Source organism: Papio anubis, chromosome 11 (assembly GCF_008728515.1).
Source record: "Papio anubis isolate 15944 chromosome 11, Panubis1.0, whole genome shotgun sequence".
NCBI lineage: Eukaryota > Metazoa > Chordata > Mammalia > Primates > Cercopithecidae > Papio > Papio anubis.
The window spans coordinates 45,069,002-45,079,162 of NC_044986.1; positions in this window are offsets into that span (position 1 = coordinate 45,069,002).

Sequence of the window (10,161 nt, forward strand, 5' to 3'; positions counted from 1 at the left end):
AAAAAAAAAAAAAAAAAAAAAAAAAAAAAAAAAAAGAATAGCTAGAGTTTCAGATTCTTGGGTACATTCTTTAAGTTAACTAAAGTTATTTAATCTGTGAAACAGGAATAAAGATTGCATTAAAATAGTTGATTAAATCAAGGAATCTCTGCCTCTTCCCATACAAAATTCCTTGAGTGATAGAAAAGGTATTTAAAAACTATTAAACCACACAGCAGTAGAAAACAGGAATTTGTGCCAATAAAGGGCTAGAGATGTTGAATCATTACTGAAAGTCAGAAATCAGATGAAGACTAAGACTGGAGGAAACTATGCCCCCAAATACAAGCAGAAGAGCACCTTGTGAAGGACAGAGCAGTTAAAAATTTGCTCTGTACTTAGTGTAAACTAATAAAAGTAGCAGAAGCATGTCTGTGTGACTAGTCGGTGAACTAAATTTTGATCAGCTGTCTTGTTACTCCCCTACTCTGCCTCTCCCATTTGCTGAAACACAGAGAAAGGGCCCTGGTACTTGGCAGACAGGCACCACTCAGTATAACTGGAGACCTTTAGGAAATGCAAGGCGCCTCCAAACCTAGAGGGAAAGTTTCCAGCACACTGCAATGAGCACACTTACTTCCTTTTCCTTTTATTATAGAGTACCAATAATTAAAATCTATATCTTCTCCATACCACCGCCCCCTCAAAAAGACTTTCAAACACTAAGAGACAGAAATCAAATTATCAAATATTTGGGGGTAAACCAAAAACAACATTAAAAAATGAAAAAAGACCAAAAAATAATTAAAATTATAAGTAAACAGTAGAACTAGTATTTTAAATAAAAATACTAGTTTATTTCAATATTTTAAATAAAAACATCATTCTAAGACTCTTGAGGGTCGCAGAGGCTAAAATAAGAAAAGCTTTAAGAAAATGAAACATGAATGCATCTGGAATTAGAAGTTTCCAGACAACACAAAAAGTATCTCAGTAGATGGCTGGAGAGCAACAGCGACACAGCTGCAGGGCAAAAGGAAAATAACATTCAGGCACAAAGTGGAGATAATGATAGTGACTCTTCATAGTTCTGCTGAGAGGATTAAAGAAGAGAAACCACGTATGATTGCCTAGTCCAGTGGCCACCATGTGGAAAGCTTACAATGAAAAGTAATTTTATTATTACTGTTGTTATCCATATTGTTGTTACAGTCATACTCCGTACTCCATTCCTGGTTACTAATGTTGTAACAGTCATAATAATTATTATATTATTAGTAAAATGAAAAGGTATCAATGTGTGATCTCTGCAAAGTCCCAGATTTAACACTAAGAACTGATGACATTAGGAGGGAGACAGAGGTGGGAAGGAGCCAGGGAAGTGGGATGATAGGATGCTGGGGCAGAATGATGACACTCATGAGTGTTGGTAAGGGACTGTAGGAAGCCAGATGTGAGGACAAGAAGGAAAGGGACATGGGAAAGGAAAGAGGAATCCTTCGCCTTATATTCAGAGAGGGTCAGCAACTGGGTTGGTGTTGTGGGCTCGTTCTGAGTTCTGATAAGGTAACTTACCTTCACTAAGTAAAAGCGTGATGAGACCCAGGGGCTGGATGGAGGCCCTGCATGTGTAGGATGCCACACAGAGGGTCAGCAGTAGACTCATTCCACAGCGTCTTATTCCCTATCCTCCAAAAATCCATATTGCTACTTTCAATCAGAGATAACCTCGGGCCAGGGCAGTTCTGAATTAAAACCAGATCTAGCCTTCTGTTCCACAGCAAATCCACAGATTTATGCCGGTTGTATATTTTATATCTGTCAAGATTGACAAAGCCACTCACAATGATATTTCTTAATCAATCCAAGCTTTTGCCATTTAATATGTATATTGGCAGCAATGAAATCTTCAGTTTACTAGTGAGAAATGTTGCCAGGATACAGACCATTATATGCATCCACAAAGTCCCAAATACCGACAAACCTCTAAGTGCCTTTTAACAGATTTGTTTCTATAAAACTATTCTTTGGGCATCAAGTTGGTCTTTGTCCCTCAGAATTCTATCATTTAGCCCCATAATTAGATAAAAGTCTTTTTTTTTTTTTTTAAAGGGAACGCAGGAAAGCTTGGGACCCATTTTTATATTTTCATAAAGAAGTCAGCCAACTAAACATTATACTTTATTACCATTACGTGCCCAATAATAAAATCAGTTTGCAGATACAATCTGCATTTCCATATATTATTGATACAAACTTGAGCTTTGTAATTTCAAGACCAAAAAAATGTTGGTAGGAATTTGCATATTATTGAAATGGCATAATTTATTGATGAAACACACAAATAATAGAGGTGATGCTTACAGCAGTTTGGAGGCTAATGTATAATTTACAATACTAAACAACTTCATGAACAAGAGTGAAAATTGCACATTAGGCCCTGCTTGGAAAATACTAGCTATAAAACCAAGACATTTTAGCATTATTTTTTGTAACAAGGATCTCTTGATGTGAAAGTGATAGACTGTTGGCCTTCAATCTGTGAGTGGTATAAAGAAGTATCAATCTGCTTGAAGAGAGAAGGCGGGAAGTCATCTTCCTGCCTGCCTGCCTCTCCAGTCCAACCTTTACATTAACATTTGCTTGCAGAAAAGATATCAATAAAAGATTGCATTTAATGCCCCACATAGATGGGGCCGAATTTTAAATCTACAATATTGCTCAAAACAGACAAATTTATAGCACAATTTATTTTAGAACCAAGATATTTATCTTATAATAAGAATTATTACAATCATTATATCCAAGGTTTATGTCTTAGGGGGAAATCCAATTCAAAGTCTACCCAGTGGACCATTTCTACAAAGCATTTATAGATTCCAGGATAATGGACTGTGCTGGACACAGTTGGAAGCCTTCCCAATTCTTATTTCCACACCCTGTTTTCAAATAAAACATTGATTCCATTCATTAACCCCCATGTAACTCATGAGTCACGCAAGGTTGACTTTGTCCTCATTTTCAGGGAATAGAGGGAGAATGTTATTTAGTCTAAGTCAATCATGGTATTCTTATCCCTAGTTCTTGTGAATGCCCCTGAGGTCCAATGCTACCCAATGAGATGTGAGGGAAAATCTCCTGGGTGCTTCTGGGAAAGGTTTCTCCACTCCTAAGAAAAAAGTTCAGGAGGCTGGGCGCAGTGGTTCATGCCTGTAATCTCAGCACTTTGGGAGGCCGAGCTGGGCAAATCACCTGAGGTTGGAAGTTCGAGACCAGCCTGACCAACATGGAGAAACTCTGTCTCTATTAAAAATACAAAATTAGCCAGGCATGGTGGCACATGCCTGTAATCCCAGCTACTCGGGAGGCTGAGGCAGGAGAATCACTTGAACCTGGGAGGCAGAGGTTGTGGTGAACTGATTGCACCATTGCACTCCAGCCTGGGCAACAAGAGCGAAACTCCTTCTCAAAAAAAAAAAAAAAAAAGGAAAGAAAAAGAAAAGAAAGAAGCTCAGGAAAAGATGGACTCATTCCTTCCTCAGACTTTGTCATATCTGGATGTGATACCTGAAAATGCTGCATCCACCTTGCAGCCATGAGTCAATCCAGGCAGAGGGTGAAATTGACACTCTGAAGATGGCAGAAGGAGAAAATAGGAAGAACCTGGAGCACAGTGACTTCATTGAGCTGCTGATTCAATCAGTCTTAAAGATTGCCCCCACTCTGGACTTCTTGTTATATAAATGAGTAAGTTCCCTTCTTATTTATGTATATTTTAATAAAAATTTATGCTACTTATAACTGGAGACACTAAAACTTACTTACAGATCATTTGTCATTTTTTGACTGTCCAACATTTGTTCCCCCATCCTAATGCCAGTTTTTAGGAATTTGTTTATTGCTGTTGTATAAGAGGTAATCTTGGTAATGGAGTATGCTTCCAAGTAAAGAAGCAGAAAAGGTCAGATCCTTTCTTTCCCTCTCTCTCGAGAACCACAGAATGGGTGGGTGATCTGAGTCTGGCTGAATGTTTCACCCCTTGCCCTTAAACAGCTGGCATGAGAATAAAAGAATACGGGTGATAATGTTTATTTCAACGGTGTGGGCTGACCAGAAATCTACTGGAAACTTTGGTTGCTCCTCTTGGCTCATTGGAGGTTCCTTGGTCTCTGTGCATTCCCAAGCCCAATCTTCTAGTCTTAATTCTTCAGGCTGCACTTCATATATATATATCCATATTCTCATAATAAATTCCCTTTTGCTTAGGTTAACCAGAATCGATTTCTGTATTTTGCCAAGAACAACAACAAGAAACTGATTGATATCAAGGGGGGAAGGGGCACACCTTAGTTTCAGCACCAACAGCCAAAAGTGAACTTGTACTGATACAGACAGATCAATGCAACATATTCTCATGTGCAGCCCAATAGTTTTGCTCCCTATTACATTTCGTTTTATTTCCCCTTTCTCATGTATCAAAACCCATTTTAACCTTAAAAGCAACACACTAAACTCAAGACTCTTTTCAGTCATAAAAGATTAGACAGTTATTGTTACTGTGGCTGCCTTAAATAAATCTCAGAGGACTGCTAGTGGATATTCAGTAAGAACATGTAATCTTAAGCTCCAATGTTGCTGGTGTGATTTAATTTAACCTTTTAATTATTGCTAGTATTATAAGCCCCAACAATTCCAGGTAAGTATATGAGATAGTAGGAAATATAACAAATGTCTTCCTGTTTTCCTCAGAGCAATTTTAGGCTCTGAATCCAATAAAGGGACATCCTGCCACTATGCCTTTCTTATTAACTGGTGAAAACATTTTTGTGAGTTAGGATGGTTTTGAGGACCCATTCAAGCAGCACAAACTTTAAAAAGGAATATATAAGTATGATTAGGGTCAACTTTTGACCAAAGAATAAAATTCATGGTTGTGTATAGTATTGGCATCTCTTGAGACATTTGAAGAATCATGACACACTGGAGTTGGAAGATCCCTTACAGGTGACCTACTCAAATCCTCAATTTACAGATAAGGAAACCAAGGTGCAGAGTAGTGCTCAATGATTTGCCCAAAGTGACAGATGAAACTCAGACACAGGTTTCTCAGCTCTGAGTCCAGACTAACACTCCACATCCGGGTCTTGCTTTATTGTTTCAATTAAATTCACTGTAAGTTCAACTGTCTGGACTGTCCTTTCCCCATTTCTTGAAGTCCTATCTACCCAGATCCAGGGCAACATCATTTCCTGTCTGAAATCTGCTCCAATTCCTCCTGTAAGAAGTAATCAAGGCTGTTCTCAAGGCTCTCTATGCCACATTGATTCCTTCATCAACTGCTTGTTCTATCACTGTGTGCATATCTGTCACTCCCACTAGATTATAAATTTTTTGAGGGCAAGGGATATATCTTCATCTTCGATCTTATTTTCTTTAGGGTCCTAACAGGATTTATGTGATAAATGTTTGTTGAGTCTCTCTGAAGTGTACTCAACAAACATTTGTACTCTCATAAATGTTTGTGGGGAATTAATGGTTGAAGATGTCAGTCCTCTTGACATTTTAACAAGCACCTCCATGGATACACAGTGCTTTAGCCTAAAGTAGTCATTAATGGTCAGGATTTCATGTCTGGTGTTAGACTGGTAGAAGAGATCATCTGTGATTGATACGCCTCCAATCAAAGCACTAAGACAGTCACTGACTTCAATTACGTGCAGTCTTCCCAGACATACATATAAAATGGTAATCACGGACGTATAATTCAAGATACTTTCAGATGCAAAGAAAGAAAAGTGCTACTCACTTTGACTTAAATAATAATGATATAAATTATCTCATACAATGGGAAGCCCCCATGGAGGAAAGACTTCAAGTTTAGCTGATTCACTGGCCACATCATGTCCCCCCTATGCTAAATTATTTTTATTTTTATCCCTTACCTCTATAATCCTTGGTGTTAGCTTTTTCCTCAGTCAAGTTTGCCTGCTGGTGATAAGATATCTGCTGGTAGCAATGAGGACTACACACTTCCTCAGCCAATGTGAAGCAAGAGAAAGGAAACCCCTTTCCCAACTAGGCAATAAAAATCTTTCCATTTAGACTGAATCTAGGGCATATGACCAACATTAGACCAATTACAGTCACTACAGGACAGTATGACCCTGCCTGGCTGAGAAATTCAGAACTGTCTCTGGCACTAGTTAATGTCCCCTTAGTCTGCTGAGATGCTTGAGGGAGGGGTGGATAAACAAACAAATTCAGGTTCTGTTCAGGAGAAAGGAAGAATGGAAGGGACTCATCAGTGTACACGATCTAAGGGTGACAATTCTTCAAATTATAAATGAGCACAAAAAAACCTTTTATGGAATTATGAGTTGAGTCAAGAGAAATAAATCACTGTTTCCTTTTTAAAAACTCATGTGTTACAAATAATAGATATTTCAGTGTTATCTTTTCATTGGATTGAGTGACTTATATCCTAGTTACTTATAAACTGACAGATCAGGGGAAAATTCTTCTTTTCTATGACTATCAACATACTTTTGGGAACCCATGGCAATTTATAAATTCCTACATTGAACAATCATTTTATCAGAAAATTCATTTGACTGTGCCTTCCTGTTCTTCTGAGTTCCTATCTATGCAGCACTTATTTAGAGCAAGCCCTTCCTTTCCACCTACGTATACACAAGTTGACGGTGATTCACTGAAATCATGCTTTGCTGATCATGGTGATTAAAGAATGACAGGAGCGCATTATTGTGCTGAGAAGTAGGCATTTTTCTCAGGATAAAACAAATTGATACTAAAAGGCACATTACTTATGAATCTTAAAAGTCTCCTAGCATATCTTCAGTGTTCAGTGCTGTCCTCTATATAGAGTAGGTAAATGCTAGGTCTGGGATGTCTGGTGCTTTGTGATTGGGGATATTTAGAATTAATTATATTTCCACAGTGAAGCCTGGGTGTGTTCTTTTTAGTCATAGAATGCTTAGCATGCACAACACTGAGGGCTGCCTTTCTATGGTATGTGAAGTAATTCAAGGGGTACATTTCCTGGGGAAGAAATTGTTCTGTAAGCATCGGAAATACAATCAAACAAACATCTAAGATGGGCCTGAGATGCAATGGCTGCTCTCAAATGTTACTGTTTATTCCAGGATTAATAAACATAGAAAGGAAGTAGAAAACCTTGACAGGTCTTAATGGGGTTCCTGAGGAGGAGAGCCCCTAGCTAGGATGCCTTCCTTTACCCATGCAGGCAACTTGAAAATTCTATGTGCAAGGAAGAAAATAGTTCCTTTGAGGCAGAGGCAGCAGGGTTACTATCCCCTATGGTTATGCCCTCCCAAAAGCTTCTCTGCCACAGGAATGACAGGCTCACATAACATGACAGGAGACTGGGAACATTTCTTTGGGATTTGGAAAGGTTTAGAAGCCCTTCTGCAGAGACAGGGATCGTCATAGATCTTCAATCATATGATATATAAACTGAAAAGGAGTTATAATTCTCTTATATGTAGGGTAATATGTTTCAATGTAGGATTTTGTTGCTACTTAGCATTTCCAGAAGGTAGAGAGAAAGCAAATAGTTTTTTGCTGTAAAACATTGTTCTCTTAAGTATATTGTTTATTTATTACACCAAAACTTCACTCACTTAGAAAGGGTATCTCTATATGGAATACCAAAATAAATTTTCCTTATATTCACATGATTGGTCATTCAGCTGATTAAAACTTGGTTAATGTTCAGGATATGGTTTAAAATTGAAAAAATGGATTTCTAATCCCTCCATTAATTCAACACCTCCACTTTTGTTTCTTGTTAATAGAGAAAAAGCAGAACTCATTACCTATTCTCTCCTTATGCCAGAGGCCCTGATGGTTTTCATCTTCACTTGCTTCCTAATTTTTTTTTCTGTTGTTATTTTACAGGTCTCTGCTGACCACACTTTTCTTACCTCTCTCACCCCTGGATTTTGTGCCCCGTCTCCTTGGCTCTCCTCCTTTCCTCTCAACAGTTCCTTCTTACTTGCCCCTGAGGATTCTTTTCTTCTGCCTGCATCACGTTCCCTAGGATTTTTCCCTCTGCCTTTGACTTCTCCTCCTTGCCACACTCCTCCTGATTGATCATCTTGCCCACACGCCTGCTGTCAGCAGTCACTTTCATGTTAGCTCGTATCAGTACTTCCAGCTCCAACACTTGGCTGAGCCACAGATCCTAACATGAGGCCCTCCACCAGACATCTCTATTTCATGTCCCCTGGGTATGTCAAATTTAATACAGCCAGATCTGAACTTGGTATTTCCCCTTAAATTTGGCCTTCCCTGATCCAGAGATTGAAAGTATTTTCACAGTTGCTCAGTGACTTTAGAAACCTCAGTCACATCTTCCCTCTCAACTTCCACATCCAGCACCTGAAGATTTGATCTGTTAAACATCTTCTATTTCTTCCCCTCGTTTGTATTTCACTGTCTTTATTTGGGTTTTTACCACTCGCTATACAAATTTTGCAACAATTTTATAACTTCTGCCCCTTCTAATTTGGGATTTTCCATAAAAATGCAATCCATTCTTTACATTTTCTATACTGTGGCCAGAGTGAGTTTTCTAAAACTGCGTATTTTATATGACACCACCTTCTTGAAAATCCTTTTGTAATTATTCAGAGTTTTCGAAGTTAAATTTAAACTAATAAGCACAAAATGTCCTCTGGATCTATTTATTGAATACTAATCTCATCTCTCTACTGCCTTCCTTTCTGACCACCAAAGTCTCCTTACTTCTTCTGGGCACAATTAAATACCTGTTATTTCCAAACATACTTCCATTTATTCATGTATCCAGATCTCTGTGGATGGAATAAACTCTTTTCCATGTGTTTAATTAGTTGAACAGGCAAAACCAGCTCAAGTGTCACCTCCTCTAGGAAGCTGTTTTGGATTCCTCATTCTGATTTATTTATCTTCTTCTCCTCTGAGTTATCTTGGTTTTACTTTCTACTTCCCTTAGATTAACTAATAATAATTTTTATTAACTCATGAACTCATGAAGGGCAAGGACTGTCATTTATCTTTTTGTCAACAGCTCTTAGTATTCAATAAATATTTGTCTAACAAATGAATCCAGGTGCTCTGAGGAATACAAAAGACATCTCTGACTTCTCTGCCCTAAAGAATCTTAAATTTTTAATACTGGAGTTAAGACATTAGAGGACAATTAAAAAATGGAAGGCCATATAATTAAAAATAGAAAACTGGCATGAGCTTCTAGTATAGCAAAATATTATAAAATAAAATGTATTCTTCCTTTTATTAATTTTTTAAAGTATCTTTTGGTCTTTCTAACATTAAACTAAAGAATGTTGGAGCTTTCTGCTTCTGGAAGGGTAGGACACAAAAGAAGCATGAAGAACAAAATGCCCAATTCTTGGTTTTGAATTCCAAAATATATCCTTGAAATTCATGACAGAGTCAACAGTTTTTAAAGTCAAAGAGCTTTTGATTTGTAAGAACTGGGCCTTTTGAGAGGGTGAAAAAAATCTGTAACTTGTAGTAAAGTTTGGAAGCCTTAACATGTGGAAGTTATATAAGAATCTTGGAGTAGGGTAAGCTACAGAACATGATACAGGACATAGAGAGGAAATCAACACTCTCTAGGAACAAGGGGTGGGGATTGGAGAGAGAATGGCAAAAGATGGAAGAAAGGCTAGATATGAGCATGGCTTCTAGGCTGAGTTCTTTAGAACTAGATGACATAACATATTAGATAAGTTGGAGAGATAGATGATAGAAGAGAATCACAAGGTAGAGCCAGGGAAGCCTGTGCTTATTAGAAAATCCTCATTCTGATGTGCCATTTGTGAGGCAGTGTCAGGGTAGATGAATCTCAGGTCAGGCTAACAGGATTCTTCACAGTCCAGCAGGGTGTGGAGAGAGCAGCTGAGAGGTTTTCTGTGTCCTTTATGGAAGGCCCATAAGTACTGAGAAGGCCATAAAACCGGAAGTCATAGGAGGACTATAAATACCAGGAGATACCAATACATAGTGGCACAGACCACATAAAACTGTCATTGGTCAGTGAGGAAAATGGGGGCCTGCAGGCCATTCCCCTTGTTGGAATGCAGATCATCATCCAAAAGAAAGAGAAGAAAAGGATGGAAGGGAGTCTTGAATCAA